The sequence below is a fragment of the Mixophyes fleayi genome, chromosome 5 (assembly GCF_038048845.1).
Source record: "Mixophyes fleayi isolate aMixFle1 chromosome 5, aMixFle1.hap1, whole genome shotgun sequence".
In the NCBI taxonomy this organism is placed as follows: Eukaryota; Metazoa; Chordata; class Amphibia; order Anura; family Limnodynastidae; genus Mixophyes; species Mixophyes fleayi.
Genome location: NC_134406.1, coordinates 246,378,742 through 246,399,412, shown reverse-complemented (window position 1 = coordinate 246,399,412; position 20,671 = coordinate 246,378,742).

The window sequence follows — 20,671 nt, the reverse complement described above, 5'->3', positions numbered from 1 at the left end:
TTAGACCAGATTATTTCAGAACCAATGTGACAAAGCCCACCTATGTTAATAAAAACAAATAAGTAGATCAATTAATTTCTTAGCGTTGAATTACATATGTCCATAAATATCTGATATTATTATTCCTTTAGGAAATAGAATTGGAGGGGGGGGGGGGGGTTATTCACACTTGAGTTATCATTGCTGTGTTCAGGACTAATATACTTTTCATATTTATTTTGGATGATCCACTATCATCATCATCACCATTTATTTATATAGCGCCACAAATTCCGCAGCACTGTAATAACTCATTCACATCAGTCCCTGCCCCATTGGAGCTTACAGTCTAAATTCCTAACACATACACACACACAGACAGACAGAGAGGGAGACACTAGGGTCAATTTAGATAGCAGCCAATTAACCTACCAGTATGTTTTTGGAGTGTGGGAGGAAACTGGAGCACCCGGAGGAAACCCACGCAAACACAGGGAGAACATACAAACTCCACACAGATAAGGCCATGGTCGGGAATTGAACTCATGACCCCAGTGCTGTGAGGCATGCGCAATGCACCTGCAACGCACCATGCAAAGTATATGCTTATGTGTCACACCCATTGTGTTTTGTGGGGCATGAATGTATAAAAGTGTGACTTGGGTGCTTGGGGTAGTAGGCAGAAGTGCTAACCACTAGGCCACCGTGCTGCCCAATATAACAGATATTAACTCTTTCTGTAGTATGGACCATTCCTAAATGTCATTAAAGATGGTGGCTGTGCTCTCCCATGGTGATACCCACTGCCTATGGACCCATTTACGATGCACACTGGATGTGGGGTGCAAAAAGCTTTGGTTGGGTGTGCACTGTATAGGCATGCAGTGTAATGTATAAGGGGTGTGCACTGTATAGGCATGCAGTGTAATATATAGGGGGTGTGCACTGTATAGGCGTGCAGTGCACCCATAATTGTGCAGGTAAGTCAGCAAAGTCTATCGCCGATGATAGCTTTTGCCTGCTTTGAGGTTTGGTAAATAGGGAGATCTTGGATTTAGGGCTCTACTCCGTGTAATAAATAGACCCCTTAGTGCTGCACCTATATATGTCCACATGTATAGTTGTGCATCCATTTTTACTTTTTAATTTTTCTCATAAACTGCTGAGTTTTAGATAGTCATAGGGATGGCACAGTGGTTAGCATTGCTGCCTCGCAGTGCATCGATAGTGGATTACATTACGAGCAGGGTACTAATTACGTGGTGTTTATATGTTCTCCCGGTGTTTGCTTGGGTTTCCTGCAGGTGCTCCAGTTTCCTCCCACAGTTCAAAAACATGCTGGTTGGTATTTATAAATGACTGTCTTAAAAACAAGATCTGACTCACGTCATTACGATAACACAGTTGCTCCTTCCTGAATATTGAATTGTGAAACTTGAAGTCTGCATTCAGAAGTGCAGCACACAATAGGCTATATGGTAACACAGCTGCCACAATCCATTATAAAGTGTCACATTGAAAACAACCCACTGATTGAACAAGGTCAAATATTAAAACAAAGGTAATACAAAGTGCAAAGTGGATATTTGCCCCAATTTTTTAACGTTGGTTGACCCCTTGGGGTAAAATTTGCCCTAACAATAGCATAAATTCCTATGGGGCATATTCATCAAAGGGTGAAAAACCCTATTGCTGGAAAAATGGGTGTTGCCGCTGGGGTTATAAGGTTTCGCCCTATACATCAAAGGTTCACTACTGGCAACAACACTGCTACCGCTGGGGATAAGATTATGAAGGAAATTAATGAAAAAATGTTTTATTGTTTGACCAAATGATGTTTTCAATGGTCAATAGTTTTTATTTATCTCTTTAATATTTTTAACCTTTTTTTAAACCTTTTTTTTATTTATTATTAGTAGAAGGGAAAGTCTGCGCTTTCAGTTCCACTGTGTATTTGCGAGCTAGCTAACCGGGTCAGACATACACACACCCTCCCCGAGACTGGTCAGCAGTCAGTTGACCCTTACAGTTCTGGGCTTTTTTTTATAAAGAGCCTTGATAAAGCAATTTTCAAAAATTCAAATAGTTATCTTCGCTTCTTTATAAAAAGGCCCCTAATTCTGATAACTTCTTTTGATAAATTTAAAATATTTTGAGTATTTACTAAACTGCAGGTTTGAAAAAGTGGAGTTGTTGCCTATAGCAACCAATCAGATTCTGGCTATCATTTATTTAGTACATTGTAAAAAAATGACAGCTAGGGGTAAATGTATCAAGGTCCGATTTTTTCAGCGTGTTAAAATCGCGGCGCGATTTTAGTCCAAAATTTCTCAAATGTATTAAGCTGCGATTTTTACCCTGATCTTCAAAATCGCTGGTCATCTCTGGCGCTTTGCTGCGATGTCAAACACTCCCGTGTTTAGCTAAATCTCCCACTGCCCAGGGGTGTAGGAAGAGCCCTAGTGCTTTCAGCACTGGGCTGAGTGTCCCCCCCTGCCATGTCATTATGGCAGGGGGACCCCTGACGCGTGTCCCCCTGCTATAGTGCCACCAACCCCGGCTGGTTTGCCTAGTGCTGGTTCAGTGAAAATCGGGGGAACCCCATGCAAATTTTTTCCCCTATTTTCATGGAACCAGCAGAAGTCTGGCAGCACTAGGGTTAATAGTGAATAGAGGGGGGACCCCACATTTTTTGTTTTTTTTAATATTCATCTATTTTTTACAGATTTAACATCTGCCGGGACCTCCGGCTGTATAGCTGAACAGTGTAACAGTGATGTGTTTACAGAACACGCTGCTAGCAAGTATCTGGCGTGTTTTAAAGCAAACTCAGGAGACTTCGCTTAATCGCAGCTTCATACATTTGAGACTTGTATAGCCAGAGTGGCAAACAGTTGGGAGTTTGATCTCTATTGATTTTGGAAATAGAGATTTTTGTCAGAAACACAACTCTGGCGATTTTACATGAAATCTCAGCTTCATACATCTGCGAGTTTCAACTCTCCCGAGACAATCGCTGGATTTGCAAAATCGCACCTTGATACATATACCCCCTAGAATGTGATTGGTTGCTATAGGCAACATCTCCACTTTTTTAAACCCGCAGTTTAGTAAATATTCCCCCAGATCTGTAGTTATTTTGCACCTCTATCTGTAATCACTATTGTTGTACGTATAAAGTAAGAGGCTGTACAGCCAGTGTCATTATCTTTGCTAGTTACCACAACCTCCAGCTGGGGGCAAGAATTACATCACGTCCTGTGCGATAACATCACTTCATCCTGTTGACCACCAGCTGATATGTACATACTGGTCCTACAGAAGGAAATTATATTTTCTAAGCTCAGTAAATAGTTTAATAAATAAAGACTCGCTCAGTACAGTAACAACAACCCACTCCTGTAATAGAGATCTGTGTGTGTGCCGGAGAATGACATATTTTCTATCATTCTGAAAGGAGCCTGTTTTACTTCCAGAATATCTGTTGCTTTACTTCAGTAATCTGTAAGAACATTCAAGTTATATGAGATAAGTACAGTAATATATTTTAACTACTGCTATTGTCAGCAATAGTAAATAAGGATTCATAACCAGATTTACTCATTAAATCAGCAGTTCTGTTTTTGTCACCAGGATACTCTGCTTTGTTTCCTGGGATAGGATTACAAGGTCAGAACGGACACTGTTGTATAAGCGATTAAGCATTACGGTGTTCTCTGCATCCGCTGTCAAATTATTAGTAGTCTCTCTTCTCGGTAGCCTGTTATATGTGTATGGCAGCATTATTATTACTAATCTTCAAACCTTCTTCTTTATTATAAGACTGCGATGTTGGTAAGGTTGCTGGATTGGCTTCATATAGCAGGCACAATTGGTGCCTCTCCATCCAAGGTGTATCCCACATTTCTCTTAGGTTTCTTCCTTTGCTACCTGCCCACACTAGACCCAGGGTGGACTTTGAAACAACCCCACAATTGCTACCAGTCCTTCAATTCTGGCACCTCCTTCTGCTTAAAAGACATTTAGAATCATATTTATTATCTACCACTTTTTTGCCATGATAATTTTCATTCCTTATGGCAATGATAAGGAAGGAAAGATTGTGAGCATTTATTAAAAGTGTTCTGCCGGGACAGCAGTCACAATAAACGGCTGTCCTGGCGAACACACATTTTAGCTATGTCCTATCTCTTTCTAAAGTCACTATGGCAAAGTAGCCACTTTGCGATAGTGACTGGAGGTGAGACCTGCTAAGATGTGGTGAGGGATCCGAAGATCGCAATGCTCTCCCCATAGGATTCAATCCTTAAACCAGTGTTTCCCAAACTCAGTCCTCAGGGCTCCCTAACAGTGCATGTTTTCCATATCTCCTTGCTGGAGCACAGGTGTATCCATTACTAACTGACACATTGCAATTATTTCACCTGTGGATCTGTTACAATGTATCAGTCAGTAATGATTACACCTGTGTTCCAGCAAGGAGATGTGGAAAACATGCACTGTTAGACACCCTGTGGACTGGGTTTGGGAAACACTGCCCTAAACCCATCTTCAGGGCACAAGTTCCAAAATCTTAGATTTTCAAAACTTGTTAAATCACGCAATGTAGCAATCCCCAAATCTCCAATATCTGCTGCAATATCATAATGATAAATTTACACTATTATTAACTATGCAGCTAAAGAAAAATTTGATTGATAACTAGGCCCCTTAGCTTCAAATTACATAAAGTGGACAAGTCAGGGTGCAGCTTCTGAGTCAGAGTCATGGTAGAAGAGGGCACGTTTAAACCACTTTGTAGCCTTCCCAGCAACAGGGGGCTCCAGGATGCGAGGGTCTACCACTGCGACTTCCAAGGGGTTGGCCTCCCTAACTCCGGGCAGGGCCATCTTAACAACATTATGGGCCCCCAGGCAAAGCAGTGCACCGGAGCCCCTACATGTATATATATATATATATATATATATATAGATAGATATATATATAGATATAGATGTATAGAGATACAGATATAGATATCTAGAGATAGAGATAGATAGATGTACTTGCTCAGTGACTTGTTGTTTTTTTTTTGCAGGTTTTTTCTTTTGCAGGATTATTTATTCTAATTAAGAGCCCTGCCTATGGGGCCCCCGGGCACCTGCCCATCGTGCCCAATGGAAAAGTTGGCCCTGACTCCGGGCCCCATGACCGCCCTCCAGCGCCCACGGCCACTTAACAGCACCACATGTGCAGACCGTGATATTTAAAGCAGATTCCAGCAGATTAAGGGGTATATTTACTAAACTGCGGGTTTGAAAAAGTGGAAATGTTGGCTATAGCAACCAATCAGATTCTAGCTGTCATTTTGTAGAAAGCACTAAATAAATGACAGCTAGAATCTGATTGGTTGCTATAGGCAACATCTCCACTTTTCCAAACCCGCAGTTTAGTAAATCTAGCCCTAAGTGTGTGTCTATATATGAGAATAGGCAGCACAAATTGTGTACCACAGTGAGTCTAACAGGTAGAGCTGTACGCTGGGGCTTTCACAAAAAGTGTCAGGGGTGTATTAAACATCTACCACCCATATAACACCCAGTTACTGGTGGTCCCTGGATGGGAACATTTGTTGTGCCAAATAACTAGAGTCCACAAGACCACATTAATATGTACGCGCTTTCTTGAAAGGATCCTAAATTCAAGTTGATGCAAGGAAGGGATATTTTAACATTCTGAAATATGTGTATATTTTGAAGTTAAGATATTTGAAACTGTATATAAGGAAATGTCCTGTTGACTAATTGTTAACAATTGTTTAATGTTATCATACAAAAGTACAAAAGTTTAGTATTATGTTACAAAAGTACAGAGAGGAAAAAACAGTTGGGAACCACTCCTTAGAGATTACACGTGACAATAGTAGACTGTGGACACAAGCGGTACTTGTTTACTTGTAAAACTACGATAAGAATACTGGCCTTTTGCTTTCATGGAAGTATTGTAGGTGGAAATAGCTTTCCAGGAAATCATGTTAAGCATACAGTACACTGTACTGAAATACAAGCTCAACCTTAACAGCGGGTCAAATAATGACTAAACAATGTTATATAACAAGACCAATGTGACTTTCCTGTTTTTTCTCTGTGGTTTCCTAGATCCTGGAATATACTTCTGATGTCACACGTGGTATGCACACTGTGGCACCTCATAGCATTGGAGTCTTACATTTTCTTGTCTTCTGGTCATTCTGACCAGGGTGCTATCTGTAAGGAGCTTTATGTTCTCCCCGTATTCAAGTGGGTTTACTCTGGGTGCTCAGGTTTCCTCCCATGGTCCAAAAATATACACAAGTGTTAATGGGCATCTGATGAAATTGACCCAGAGACAGGTGTGGATGAATAAACATTGCTCTGACTGTAAAGTGTTATGTAATATTTTTGTGCATAATAAATAAAGGGTAATACAAATAAGTCAGATATAGTCAATTTGAAGGGTGTGTAACCCCCTGTTTATCTGATGGGTGGCATTTGGGTATTTTGGCATTTCACCTACCTTTGGAACACTTGTGGTTCAGCCCTCTGTTACATCTCAGACTTCTGTGGGTGAATCAGCAAATAACCATCCCTACACATGCAGCTTTAATAACAGTAAGGCACTTTTTGCTCACACGCAGCGGGTGTAGCGGTTTACCATGTTGCATTGTTGAAAAATATTAGTGACAGACCTTCTCTTGAGTGATTTACTCTCACTGGGTTACCAAATCACCATCCACGCCATCCTTAACTACACTTAGGACACTGGAAAGTGTTGTTTAGGACCTCATTGGAGTGAACACCCAATATCACACTACTCAACGCACAAGCAGGACAGATTACCGGCCTCCTGCCAGGGCAGTACTCTCAATCTCACATCTCTGACCCATCATCACTGGCTTTTCTCTCTCTGTGTTCTGGAGTATGAGACTCAAAACTTATCCCGTCACTTACCCTCTGAGTCAGCTTGGCTCACGCTTTTCTTACCCCAAGCACCCAAGTCACACATTCATGCCCCACAAAACACAATGGGTATGACACGTAATCACATACGTTGCATGGTGCATTGCAGGTTCATTGCGCATGCCTCACAGCACTGGGGTCATGAGTACAATTCCCAACCATGGCCTTATCTGTAAGGAGTTTGTATGTTCTCCCTGTGGGTTTCCTCCGGGTGCTCCAGTTTCCTCCCACACTCCAAAAACTACTGGAAGGTTAATAGGCTGCTATCAAAATTGACGCTAGTCTCTGTGTGTGTATGTTAGGGAATTTAGATTGTAAGCTCCAATGGGACAGGGACAGATGTGAATGAGTTCTCTGTACAACGCTGCGGAATCAGTGGCGCTATATAAATAAATGATGATGATGATGATTTATCATGGTTTACTCTACAATTACAATAACACTATAACAATTTACTTCACTTACATCCAAGTTTGAGGTCAAAATTCTCATTCGGTTTGATTTTATAATATTTTGTTCAGATAGACAGAAAGCTAATAGATAGATTCTGATAATAGCATCCAGTATACAGAATAAAAGGAATTATAGTGTGGAAATTATGAATATTGTTACAACTGCTAAGACGGAGTAGCCACTAGCCGGTATTAGCACAACTAAACAGGGAGGTGCAGAGTCTAACACACCCCTGGTATTCACCAGGGACCTCCACAAGGGAGTATGGACTTCACTGCAAGAGGATGCGCAGGTCGCGGTTCTCCAAGGTAGTCACCGGCGTAGCGACAGGAGAAGACCAGAGTAGTCAGACGAATCCGGGTCAGAACCAACCAGTAGCGCTGTACACAGGGGACATCCAAAGAATAGTCAGAACGAACATTAGTCAAACCGGAGAGAGCAATAAGGTACCAATTCCTGATCCAAGGGGAAGTCAAGGAGCAAGTCAGGTCAGGAAAACAATATTCAGGAAAAGACGGCAGATACAATATGAAGGATGCTGGAGCTGGTAGTGATGCCAGAGATCCCTTTATATACATGTAGCCTTGCCCTTATTGGGCAGAGAAGTTTCGGCGGTAAGACGCAGCTGACTGCCGTCAGGACGAGCTGAGAAGCCTCCGTTGCCTAGCAACGGGACGCATCACCATGTGAACATGCGCGTGCAGCGTCGGTCCCCAGAGGCAGGCAGCCGTCCCTGGCAGCTAGTGACAGTGCGGAGACGGCACCTGACACAAATATTAAACAATAGTGATATTTCCAGGGACAAGTCTTTGAAACCTGGTAGTGTCCCTGAAGAGTAGGGATGGTTGGGAATTATGCACGCCAGAGTCTGTGACACAAGTATACTAAGCAGGCTCAGAGTTGCTTAGTTCTGTCCCTCTGCTTGCAACCATGGAAGTCCTAGCAGTGCCTGATTAGCACTTTTAGGACACTTTCCAAATCAGGAGCATTGCTCAATGATATGAATGCAAGGCAACCCTGGGACAACTCCGAAAATACAGAACGAAACCTGTTTAAGTGGGATTTCTCCAGTTATGATTTCCTCCCAGAGTCCAAAAACATACTGGTAGGTTAATTGGCTTCTGACAAAAAAGACCCTAGTCTATGAATGTGAGTGTGTGTGGAGTAGGGAATTTAGATTATAAGCTCCAATGGGACAGGAACTGATGTGAATGACTATACATTCTCTTTATAGTGTTGCATAATAAGATTGGCGCTAAATAAATAAACAATAATATCTACAAAAAGTCCATAATATCTAGTAAACAGTCCCTGTTGTTGGTGCAACACTTACAGTGAATCAATGGATGAAGTAGGAGTTTGCTTGGTAGGCGAACCTGTTAGTTCCATGAAAAATAATTTTAGTTTTATTTTATTTCCTGTAATGATTTCCTACCTCCACAGCTTGTACTTCAATACCAGTAAAATAACAGAATGGTATGCGTTTACTGTCTTATCTTGGAATTAAAATGCGAGACTGCAATCTAGTTATTGATCACGTTACGTTTATTCACACAGGACCTCTTTGAATCAACGGTAAATAAATGATGTCCCCTCTTTTTTATAAAACTATAATGAATTTTTATAGCTGTACGGTTTAGCACTAGGTAGGAGGAACACTTGATACAACCAACAAGTTCAAGTCCCTTCTGAGAGGTTGTTATTAAGTCTGTAAGTTGTTGTACAGGATTTTCTGTCAACAACCCCCCTTTAGGGTAATGAAAGTCACAGCAATTCGTACCAGTCACACCTCTACATGTGTAATTGTGGTTGTTTTCTAAAACTGAGAAATCAGCTCCCTTCACCCTAGCAAGACAAGTCAGAAGTAATCAATCATGACTCAAATAAACAACTACACAGTGAGGTTCATTAAAAGGTAGCACATGTAAAAAAAAATACTACTGTATATAAAACAAGTTAACCCGTGCATGATACTCATGCATTCTAGTCAAATCAAGCTACTTAAGGTGTTAAAAAGGTTCTTGTCATGCATTTGGGCCTAGCCCAGGCCTCCTCAGGGGAAGAGCGTTACTTCCCAACGCAAGCGCCCTTTTTTAACGTGGTTTTGTCCACATGTCACCACCTCATCATTCTTCTCCATCACCTCATCCTTCATCTTCATCGCCACATTCTTCATCAAGCTACTTAAGGTGTTAAAAACTCCCCACTGTCACCCCGGCAACCACCAACCACTCCCAACTGTCACTTCTTCAAGAAATATATAGGTCAGTATATAACTCTGCCCAGCAGGTGGCGCTGCAGCTTGTTTTTTTTCACACACGCCACTAGGCATTTATATAGTAGATAAAATGGTCAATTCATCTAAATGGACCATTATATATAAAAAAAAAATGTTCTCTTTTAACCTGTAACTTATAAAGCACATGTCCATCTATATCAATATAATGCAAATGTATAAATCCTGAATCTTTTGATTCTTCTCTACCCTGAACTGCATTATTTGTGTGCTACATGAAAAAAACACTCAGTATTTAACTTATGTGCAAAACAGAAAACTAATTTGCACCTCTTGCATTGTAACATGGTTTTGTCCAGGAGACTTAGATAAGAAACTTCTTAATTTAAGTTCCTTAATGAATCAGGCCCCCAGTGTCCAAGACCACAAGAAAGTTGAACATGCTTTTATATATGCCACTCACTGCTCCTCTTATCTATATCCCCTCTCCTCTATATCTGTTGTCTAATGTCTCTCTTCTCTCTATGTCTTGTCTATTGTCCCCCCTGCTGTGTCTTGCATTATCCCCTCCTTCTGTGTAACGTCATTACCACCCGCTGCTCTCTGTCATTTGTATGTCCTCCTGTGCTCCCCCTATTATTTTGTTCTATTCCTCCTCCAACCCTGTGTCTTGTCTGTTTGCTCCCTAAGTCTTCCTGTCCCACCTATCATTCCTGTTTTACTTCAGAAGCCACAAATCTTTCATCTTTACCTTCTCACTATCCCTACTGTATCTTGTTTGTAGACCCATCTCCCGCCTCCCCTGTATTGTCTATCATCATCATCATCATCATTTTATATTATATTATAATATTCTATCACTATATATATAAAACGGTAGCAAATTCCATAGCGCTTTACAATTGGGGCAAACACAGTAATAAACAATACTGGGTAAAACAGACAAAGGGGTGAGAAGACCCTGCTCGCAAGCTTACAATCTATGGGTCAATGGGAGTCCGGTACATGAGGTTAAAACTACATACTGAATATTGGTCCAGCCAGATTGCAAAGGTAAAAAATGGTTTGTATGCTATGTGATCCACTCATGCAGCAATGTTGGTCTGGGATAAGAGGGTTGTTGTCTTGTGTGAATTGTGTAAAAGGTGGTAATAGGCCAACCTAGTGAGGTTAAGAGGGTCGTTGAGGAAAATTATAAGCTTGCCTGAAGAGATGGGTTTTCAGAGAATGCTTGAAGGTTTGTAGACCAGAGGAAAGTCTTACTGTGCGAGGGAGGGAATTCAACAGAGTGGGTTCAGCTCGAAAAAGTCCTGTAAACGTGAATGGGATGATGTGATGAGAGTGGAAGAGAGACGCAGATCTTGTGCAGAAGGAGGTGTCGAGTTGGGAGATATTTTGAGACAAATAAGATGTATGTTGGTGCAGGTTTGTTGATGTCCTTGTATGTTAGTAGAAGATTGTATGGTCTCCCCTTCATTTTAAAGTACTTTGTGTGTGAATCTCCCTCAATGCATCTGTGCATTTTCTGTGATCTTCCCTCAGCCCTCCTACATCTTGGGTGTGTTCTCCTCTCACCCCGTTCTGTCATGCAGTTGCCCCTCTTTCAACATACCTTGCTTTAGCTGCCATGTGCCTGGCCGGTGGCTCTTGCATGTGAGAGAGACAGACACGCATGGATTAATGACCCCTTATGATCACAAACACCTGTCTCTCCTACAAGCTCCCAGAAGTTGATCAGTGGGTTTCTGACTTCTGGATAAGATCTGGGGTACTGACCCCCACCATCACCGCATGGGATTCTCTACTGCATCAACGTAAGAGGAAGCGCTGTTTCTAACACAGAACTGATTTCATTTCCATCCTACAGTGCAGTGCCGGTGGGGGAGAGTATGGGCCCTCATGGCATAAGACTCACAAATGAGGGGTTAATTACTAAATATTTAATTTGTGGGTGAACATATTCTTTATAATTTTAAAATGAAAATGTATGAAACTTGAAATATTGGCATCTCTGAAATTCCCTTACTCTCTTGAGTCATATAATTGGTAAAAAAAAAGGGTCAAATGAGCAGTACATTGGGAGAAAAATGGAAAAGTTCAAATTAATGAAGGGAGTGGTCTAGATAGTAGGCAGTGCTAGAAGATGACTTTCCCACTTCTGGAAACCATGTGCAGTCATACTCCTCCAATTCATATGGGACAGTCATCATCATCACCATTTATTTATATAGCACCACTGATTCCGCAGCGCTGTGCAGAGAACTCACTCACATCAGTCCCTGCCCCATTGGAGCTTACAGTCTAAATTCCCTAACACACACACACACACAGACACACAGACAGACAGAGAGGGAGAGACTAGGGTGAATTTTTTTGTTAGCAGCCAATTAACCTACCAGTATGTTTTTGGAGTGTGGGAGGAAACCGGAGCACCTGGAGGAAACCCACGCAGATACGGGGAGAACATACAAACTCCACACAGATAAGGCCATGGTTGGGAATTGAACTCATGACTCCAGCGCTGTGAGGCAGAAGTGCTAACCACTTTGCCACAGCGCTGCTTTTCAGCGTTGTTAAAGGGATCATAGATTTGGGGGATGACCTTGGCCGATTAGGCAAATGGGCAAATGTGTCCGTTGCTCCAGATTGTTCGGAGGTTTGTGCATTTGAGGGCAAGCTATGGAAATGAAAACCTAAGATGTTCTGCATGTTAAATACTGAAAGGTTGTTATGTTCGGTATCTGTAAGATCAAATAGCATGTATAATTGCCAGGATATGTGCTGAAAATGAAGTTACAATACATGCACATTTAATATCTGTATTCTGCAGTCTACACATATCTGTAATCATGGGCTCTGGTGGTGAGATGATTAGTCTGTGCTCAGTTTATATGAGAGTTGCTCTTTGTACTGGCTGAGGTATGAAGGGTTTGAATTTCCACATAAGTAGCACGATCTGTATCCTATAATTGACATGCCTCACCGCAGGCTGCCAGGATGGTGTTACAGCTGTGCGCTTACAGTTTCTATTTTGTTATGTTGCCTGAAATAGCCTTCACAGGGTAAACCCTGGACACATGGAATGTTGAAGAGTTTGGGTTTGAGCTAAAGGAAAATCTTTTAGATTCCTTGTCATTTTTTTTAGCTTGTCTCTGTACTGCTTCACAAAAAGTGTTTTCACTGCCCACAACATGGGCTTTTTTAGTTACCATCAGAATCAAAACAGAAGACTCCTTTACCCCTTTCTGGCACAAAGCTATATAAACAAATACATTTGCACACTACATCAGAGTACTATATTTGCTAGCTAATTAACGTGTGCACAGTACATCAGAATACTGTGTTTGCTAGCTAATTAACAGGCATGAGTACAGCCACTTTCAGTAGTTTGTATTAGTTTTAAGTTTTATTAGGTCTGTGTGATTGGCTGCACATATGTTGCATACAATTAGTTACACAAACAAATCTCATTATCAATTTCTTTAGATACCATAGATGGGCCATTCCAGCTTTTCTGTGTGAACAATGACAGGCTCATTTGGAGTTACATGTATGCCAATTTTGTTGTGTAAGATACATATTTCTGTGCTTCGCATGTGCCCAAAAAATTTGTACGCATATGTCAAGATTTTTACGTATCGTTGACTTGCATGCCCTTGTGTCTGGAGAGCCAGAATGGGAGCAGGCAAGCAAAGGTTTAATATAGTAAGGGGGGAATTCAATTTTACAGCGATGTCACACGTGAACATCGAGCCGTGCACATTGGTGGGCAATTATGGTAGAAATCTCCTCTCTTTTTCCCTTGCACCTCTATGGGGTGCGAGGAAAAATGAGCGAAGATTTCTGTCAAATCTCCGTCGCAAAGAGTCTGGCGTTCACTTACCTGCAACCTAATCAGACATATTCCCAGATACACCTCTTACCAGTATGCCATGATGATAACGATGATCCAATTCACTCATTCACTCCCTCACACCACAAGAATTTCCTCTAGTCTTCAAACCTTCAAGTGTTCTCTGAAAACCCACCTCTTCAGACAAGCTTATAATATTCCTCTACCACCATCTTAATCTCATTACCCTATTACCACCCTCTCCACAGCTAACAAAAGACAACAACCTTCTGACCAACATAGTTATGTGACTGATCACACAGCCTTTGCATTCTAGCTGGACAAATATTCAATATGATGTAGCACATGTCCTTGTGTATCAAACCATTGTCCCATACATTGTAAGCTTGCGAGCAGGGCCTTCTTACCTCTACGTATGTATGTATTACCCAGTATTGTTTTATTACTGTTTGTTTCCAACTGTAAAGAGCTACGGAATCTGCTGGCGCTATATAAATGTTGATGATTATGATGATCATTTATTTATATAGCACCAGCAAATTCCATAGCGCTTTACAATTGGGAAGAAACACAGTAATAAAACAATACTGGGTAATACAGACAGACAGAGAGTTAAGAAGGCCCTGCCCGCAAGCTTACAATCTATGATCAGCAGTATTATCTAGCTACTTCAAGTTGCGACTGTCTATTTGCATTGCTTAATGGACATTTCCATTTGCTCTACTGCAGGAAATATAATTTGCTTTTTAAAGGCGTAAACAACGGATGTGGATGTGTTTGCAGGATTAAATTTTATATTCCAAATGCGATTTATCGCCCATCACCCAGCACTGGGCATTTGGGTTTCAGCCCAGCCTGGGTGCTACCTTCATGGAGTTTTTATTTTCTTCCCGGGTTTTCTTGGTGTGCTTTGTTTTGGAGCAGTTGCGTTTGTTCACCTCCCTCAGGGAAACTAGGGCATACTTACCAACTTTTCGGGAGAGGTTTCCGGGAGAGGTGGGCGTGATGGGGCAGGGCTCCAAAATGTGCGTAATTCTGGCCACGCCCCCATGACGTAATTACGCGATCGCGTCATTTGACAGCAGGGGCGGGGCCAAATGCCACGATTCACTGGGAAACGCGGCGTCTGGGAGCTAATTCTGCCCGCACTTCCTAGTGAAGTGGGCAGATCTGGGATATTGCCACACTCGCCTGGGAGTCCGGGAGACTCTCGCAAAATGCGGGAGTCTCATAGACATTCCGGGTGAGTTGGCAAGTATGAACTAGGGTGTGAGCTCCATTGTGCCTGAATAAAGTTCTGAATTATATTAATAGGTGATAATACATAGTTCTTTTGTTCAGGATTATTATGAAAATATATTTAGGGTGCTGATTTGTACATAAATAAAAATCAGGGGCCTGATTCATTAAGGATCTTAAATTGAGAAGTTTCTTATTTCAGTCTCCCGAACAAAACCATGTTACAATGCAAGGGGTACAAATTAGTTTTCTGTTTTGCACATAAGTTAAATACTGACTGTTTTTTCATGTAGCACACAAATATCAACTTTAAAATTCAGTGTACAAATAAGCTATCAAGTATTTGTGTGTTACATGAAAAAACAGTCAGTATTCAACTTATGTGCAAAACAGAAAACTAATTTGCATCCCTTGCATTGTAACATGGTTTTGTCCAGGAGACTGAAATAAGAAACTTCTCAATTTAAGATCCTTAATGAATCAGGCCCAAAAAGCAGAAATGGACTAATTAGATATCACCTCAGGAGGATGCTTCATTGGCTAGTATTAACATTTTTATTTCACTTTTCTATATATTTGTTTTACATTTAACAAACAAATCTCTCTTTAGTGTATTACACAAATTGACATGGTATTATTTTAGGAATTATGACCCTCTATTATTTATGGCAGCATTCCCCTTATCAGGGATTGCAGTATGAAGGGGCTTGTTGCCTTGACTTGACAAGGCTGACAGTAGAGTCATAGGGCCAATTTGTTCCATCCACCCACTTTCTCATCTCTATCCCTGTAAATAAAATACATGGTACATTCCAGATACAGACATTACAAGTGCCGCAATCGCTGTAGATGTATCAGCCATGCTAGGTGCTCATGATAATGCAGTTTATTAATTCACTAGGACCTAGTGACAACACTAAGGCATTTTATATTGTATATATGCATACCTCTCAACATTTAGATGCAGAAATGCCCAATTTTGGGTGAAACACCTCCCACTTTTATGTAAATCCTGACCCTTTAAAACTCTGGACTGCCCCTACAAAATTGGGACATTTGGGAGGTACAGTGTGTATATGGAAATTTTAATATTGTGATTTAATTTCTAAAAAAGTTAGGTTTTGTTATTCCTATACATAAAACTTACTGCCTCGTCACATAAATATGCTAAAATCCTCCAACATCTCCACTTTTCAAACCCACCGTAAACTCAAAGCTTTCTACATTTACCCCTAAAAGTTATCCTCTAAGATCGTACTTGCCAAATGCTCCCGGAATGTCCTAACTCCTCCTGGACTCTTGGAAGAGTAGGCCACCCTTCCAGACCCCACCCGATCTTCTTGCGAAGTGGAGGGGCCGTACAGGCTCAATCTGAGGAGTGATCGCATTCCTTTGCGTCTTCACAGCCCCCCTTCCTTCAGCTGCACCATGTTGTGTGTCGTTGTGCAATGAAGATGGGTCCATGATTACCAAATCGGGGCATCAGGCTTCCAGCACTTGCCCCTTTGACATACCCTCCAGCATCTGTTATTGTTATTGCTCTCGTATCCCCCATCCTTAAGAAACCTAACCTTGACCCCACTTCTCCCTCTAACTATCGCCCCATATCTCTTCTCCCCTTTGCCTCTAAAATTCTCGAGAGGCTCGTCTGCAGCCGTCTCTCCTCCTACCTTTCTGAACACTCCCTCCTTGATCCTCTCCAGTCTGGTTTCCGTCCCCTTCACTCTACTGAAACTGCCCTGGCTAAAGTCACCAATGATCTCCTCTCCGCTAAAGCCAGGGGCCATTTCTCCCTTCTCATCCTCCTTGATCTCTCAGCAGCCTTCGACACCATTGACCACCCACTCCTCCTCCACACCCCCCAGTCCTTTGGCCTCTCCGGCCCAGTCCTGTCCTGGTTCACGTCTTACCTCGCTAACCGATCCTTCTCCGTCTCTGCCTCTGGGTCTCTCTCCCCCCCGTCCACCCTTCCAGTCGGGGTCCCTCAGGGCTCTGTTTTGGGACCCTTACTCTTCTCTCTATACACCTCTTCCCTGGGTGAACTCATCAGCTCCTATGGTCTCAACTACCACCTCTACGCTGACGACACTCAACTTTACATCTCCTCTCCTGATCTCTCTCCCTCCCTCCTCTCTAGGGTGTCCGCCTGCCTCTCTGCCATCACCTCCTGGATGTCCTCTCGATTCCTCAAACTTAACCTCGCCAAAACTGAACTCATAGTCTTTCCTCCCCCTCATGCCTCGCCCCCTTCTGACCTCTCTATCACTGTCAACAACAACTCTATCTCCCCTGTCCCCCAACTTCGCTGCCTTGGTGTCATCCTCGACTCCTCTCTCTCCTTTGGTCCCCACATTCTCTCTCTTGCGAAATCCTGTCGCTTCCAGCTGCGGAACATCGCTCGCATCCGGCCTTTCCTCTCCCAAGATGCCACCAAATGTCTTATTCACTCTCTGATCATCTCCCGCTTGGACTACTGCAACCTCCTCCTTACTGGCCTCCCCCTCTCTCATCTCGCTCCCCTTCGATCTGTACTTAACGCAGCCGCTAGGCTTATCTTCCTTTCTCGCCGCTCCTCTTCCGTCTTCTGCCAATGACCGTCGCCTCTCTTCCCCCCTGATCACCTCCTCCCATGCGCGTATCCAAGACTTCGCCCGCGCTGCCCCCCTCCACTGGAACAAGCTCCCTCCCTCCATCAGAACCTCCCCTAATCTGTCCAGTTTCAAACGGACTTTAAAAACCCACCTTTTTCTTAAAGCCTTCCAGTCTCCCACTTAACTTCCTACCTTTTCTTCTGCCTCTTCCCCTTCCCTTATCCTCCATTCCTCCCTCTCACCCCCGTGTCTCTCTGTCTGTCTACCCCACCCCTTAGATTGTACGCTCCTTTGAGCAGGGTCTTCTCTCCTCCTGTCTTCACCACTTTTAACTCTGCTCTCCAGCTACCTCGCCCTCCTCCTTGAGGACCCTCTTCCCCTTGTCCCCCCTTGCTCCCTCCCCCCCCCTCTGGGGGTCTCCCTGTCACCCGGGCCCTCCCTCATGGACTCTGTCTTAGGAGGATCTTCCCCTCTCCCCTCCCCCGCCCCCCTAGCTGTGCTTTGAGCTAACTGAGTTACTGTGCTTATTGTTTACTGTACTGTGCTGTCTCACCTCGTATTGTAATTCCGTTTGTCCCTGTACGGCGCTACGGACACCTAGTGGCGCCCTATAAATAAAAATTAATAATAATAATAATAATAATTGTTTATTGTTGACATAATGACAGACAGTCATAACGGGTGAGGGCAATTAATACATCTTGCCTTTGACTAAATACACCTAAAAAATATAAACATATTGTAGCTACGCTGTTTGAACAATTAACTAGTAATGTACTTATTATTTACCAGGACAGTACTTGTAGAAATATCACTGACACTGCGATTCTGATAAAACTGCCGCAAGCTGAATAATAGCCAGAATGTAATCCCAAACCGTGCCGGAGATTGATGTCAGTCACCTGCTGCTTGGAGATAGAATCCATGTGGTGAGTACCATGGAGCGTACAGGTTGTTACCAATAAATCACTGGCTTGTCTGTAGCTGAGGATCACTTTTCCAAGAAAACATTACAGAGCTAGTTCTAGATAGATGCATAGAGTTTGATGCTATGGGTCCATCTAGATTTCCCTTTTGTTCATGGGGGGTCAATTTTTTTCTAGTTAAGTTTTAACAATAGCAATAAGTTTGTCCCATGCATTTTTTTAATTATTTTACTTAATGTGTCCCCATCACTACTGCTGGAAGAGTATTAATGGATTATTATTATTATTATTATGTTTTATTTATAAAGCACCAACGTATTATTCTAGGCTGTACATTGAGGGGACCATGATACAAACAGATTACTTACAACGATATGAAACATGAAGTAAAGATGGCCCTGCCCAAATGACTTATGCAGTGTGATAATTCCTGGTTCTGGGCAGTTGATCATCACAGGCACAGCACCAGGAGCAGGCTGCGCTGGGGGGCAGGGGGGATCTGCCCCCCCCCCCCCCCGTGCCGGTCCAATAGCGTGCTATGCAGTGTGATAATTCCTGGTTCCAGGCAGTTGATCATCACAGGCACAGCACCAGGGGCAGGCTGCGCTGGGGGGCAGGGGGGATCTGCCCCCCCCCCGTGCCGGTCCAATAGCGTGCTACCTTGGGCTAGGTCACTGGGCCACGTGCATTTTTTTCCCTTTAAAATAGGCTGCTGAGCCGAGTCTTGCCCCCCGGACTGAAATTTACCAGCCCTCCCCTGCACAGCACTATCTCCTGGCTCTGGATGGTTGATGATTACAGGCATAACATTAGTTCCCGACTCAGGGCAGCCAGTGATCACTAGCACCATGCTAGTTTCTTGCTTTGGGCAGTTGGTGAGTAGAAGCTCTGCCCTAGCCCCTAACTCTGGACAGTCAGAGATCACTGACACCAATCCAGTTCCTGTCTCCAGGCAGCCAGTGACCACAGGTACTATGCCAATTCCTGTCTCTAGGCAGCCAGCGACCACACGTACTATGCCAATTCCCAGCTCCAGACAACTAGCGACCACAGGTACTATGCCAGTTCCTGTCTCCAGGCAGCCAGCGACCACAGGTACTATGCCAGTTCCCAACTCCAGGCAGCCAGCGACCACAGGTACTATGCCAGTTCCTGTCTCCAGGCAGCCAGTGACCACAGGCACTATGCCAGTTCCCAACTCCAGGCAGCCAGCGACCACAGGTATTATGCCAGTTCCTGTCTCCAGGCAGCCAGCACCACAGGTACTATGCCAGTTCCCAGCTTCAGGCAGTCAGCGACCACAGGCACTATGCCAGTTAATGGTCTCTAAGCAGCCAGCGACCACATGTACTATGTCAGTTCCTGCCTCCAGGCAGCCCTAACCACAGGTACTATGTCAGTTACTGTCTCCAGGCAGCCAGCACCACAGGTACTTTGTCAGTTCCTGTCTCCAGACAGCCAGCGACCACAGGCACTATGCCAATTCCTGTCTCCATGCAGCCAGCGACCATAGGTACTATGCCAGTTCCTGTCTCCAGGCAGTCAGCGACCACAGGTACTATGCCAGTTCCTGTCTCCAGGCAGCCAGCGATCACAGGCACTATGTCAGCTCCTGTCTCCATGCAACCAACGACCAAAGGTACTATGCCAGTTCCTGTCTCCAGGCAGCCAGTGACCACAGGCACTATGCCAATTCCTGTCTCCATGCAGCCAGCGACCATAGGTACTATGCCAGTTCCTGTCTCCAGGCAGCCAGAAACCACAGGCACCGTGCCAGTACTTGGATTCAGTCATAGATTCTATTACCCCTTTTCCATTAAAAAGTTCTTCCTGATATTTTCTTTCATCCTCTCTCCAATTTTAATGTGTATCTGTTTGTCATAAAAATCCTCTTATTTAAAAAATTCTGCCTTTCTGAACTCTATTAATACTTTTGATATATTTTAATATTCCAGTCATAACACCATTGTTCCTTCTATCCTCTAAGCTATACGTTTCCAGATCTTAAAGACTTTCTTTGAAAGTTTTGTCGTGCAGCCCATGCGGCTCATCTCTGAATTTTTACAACTTTACTACTCTTTAACACTACTCTCCTGGATTGTCTGGATGCCAGGATGAATCTTGAATTAGAGAGAGACATCACGACTTCTGAAAGAGCAGCCAATTTTCCTGGGAGCACTTACATGCGGAAAGGTTGGGTACGGCCATGACTGTGTCACCAAGCCCCACTCTTCCCAGTAAACACCTAGTAATTATGACGTACCTTAGGTAGGTGAGTCTTAATAATGCCATTGCACTGTTCATTATTTTGCTGTGATCTATGGCATCAACAGTCGCCCACATTGGCTTCTCCTACCATGCCTCAAGATCTCCCCGAACATATGTAGGAAAACTAGGTGTATGACTTTTGCCATACT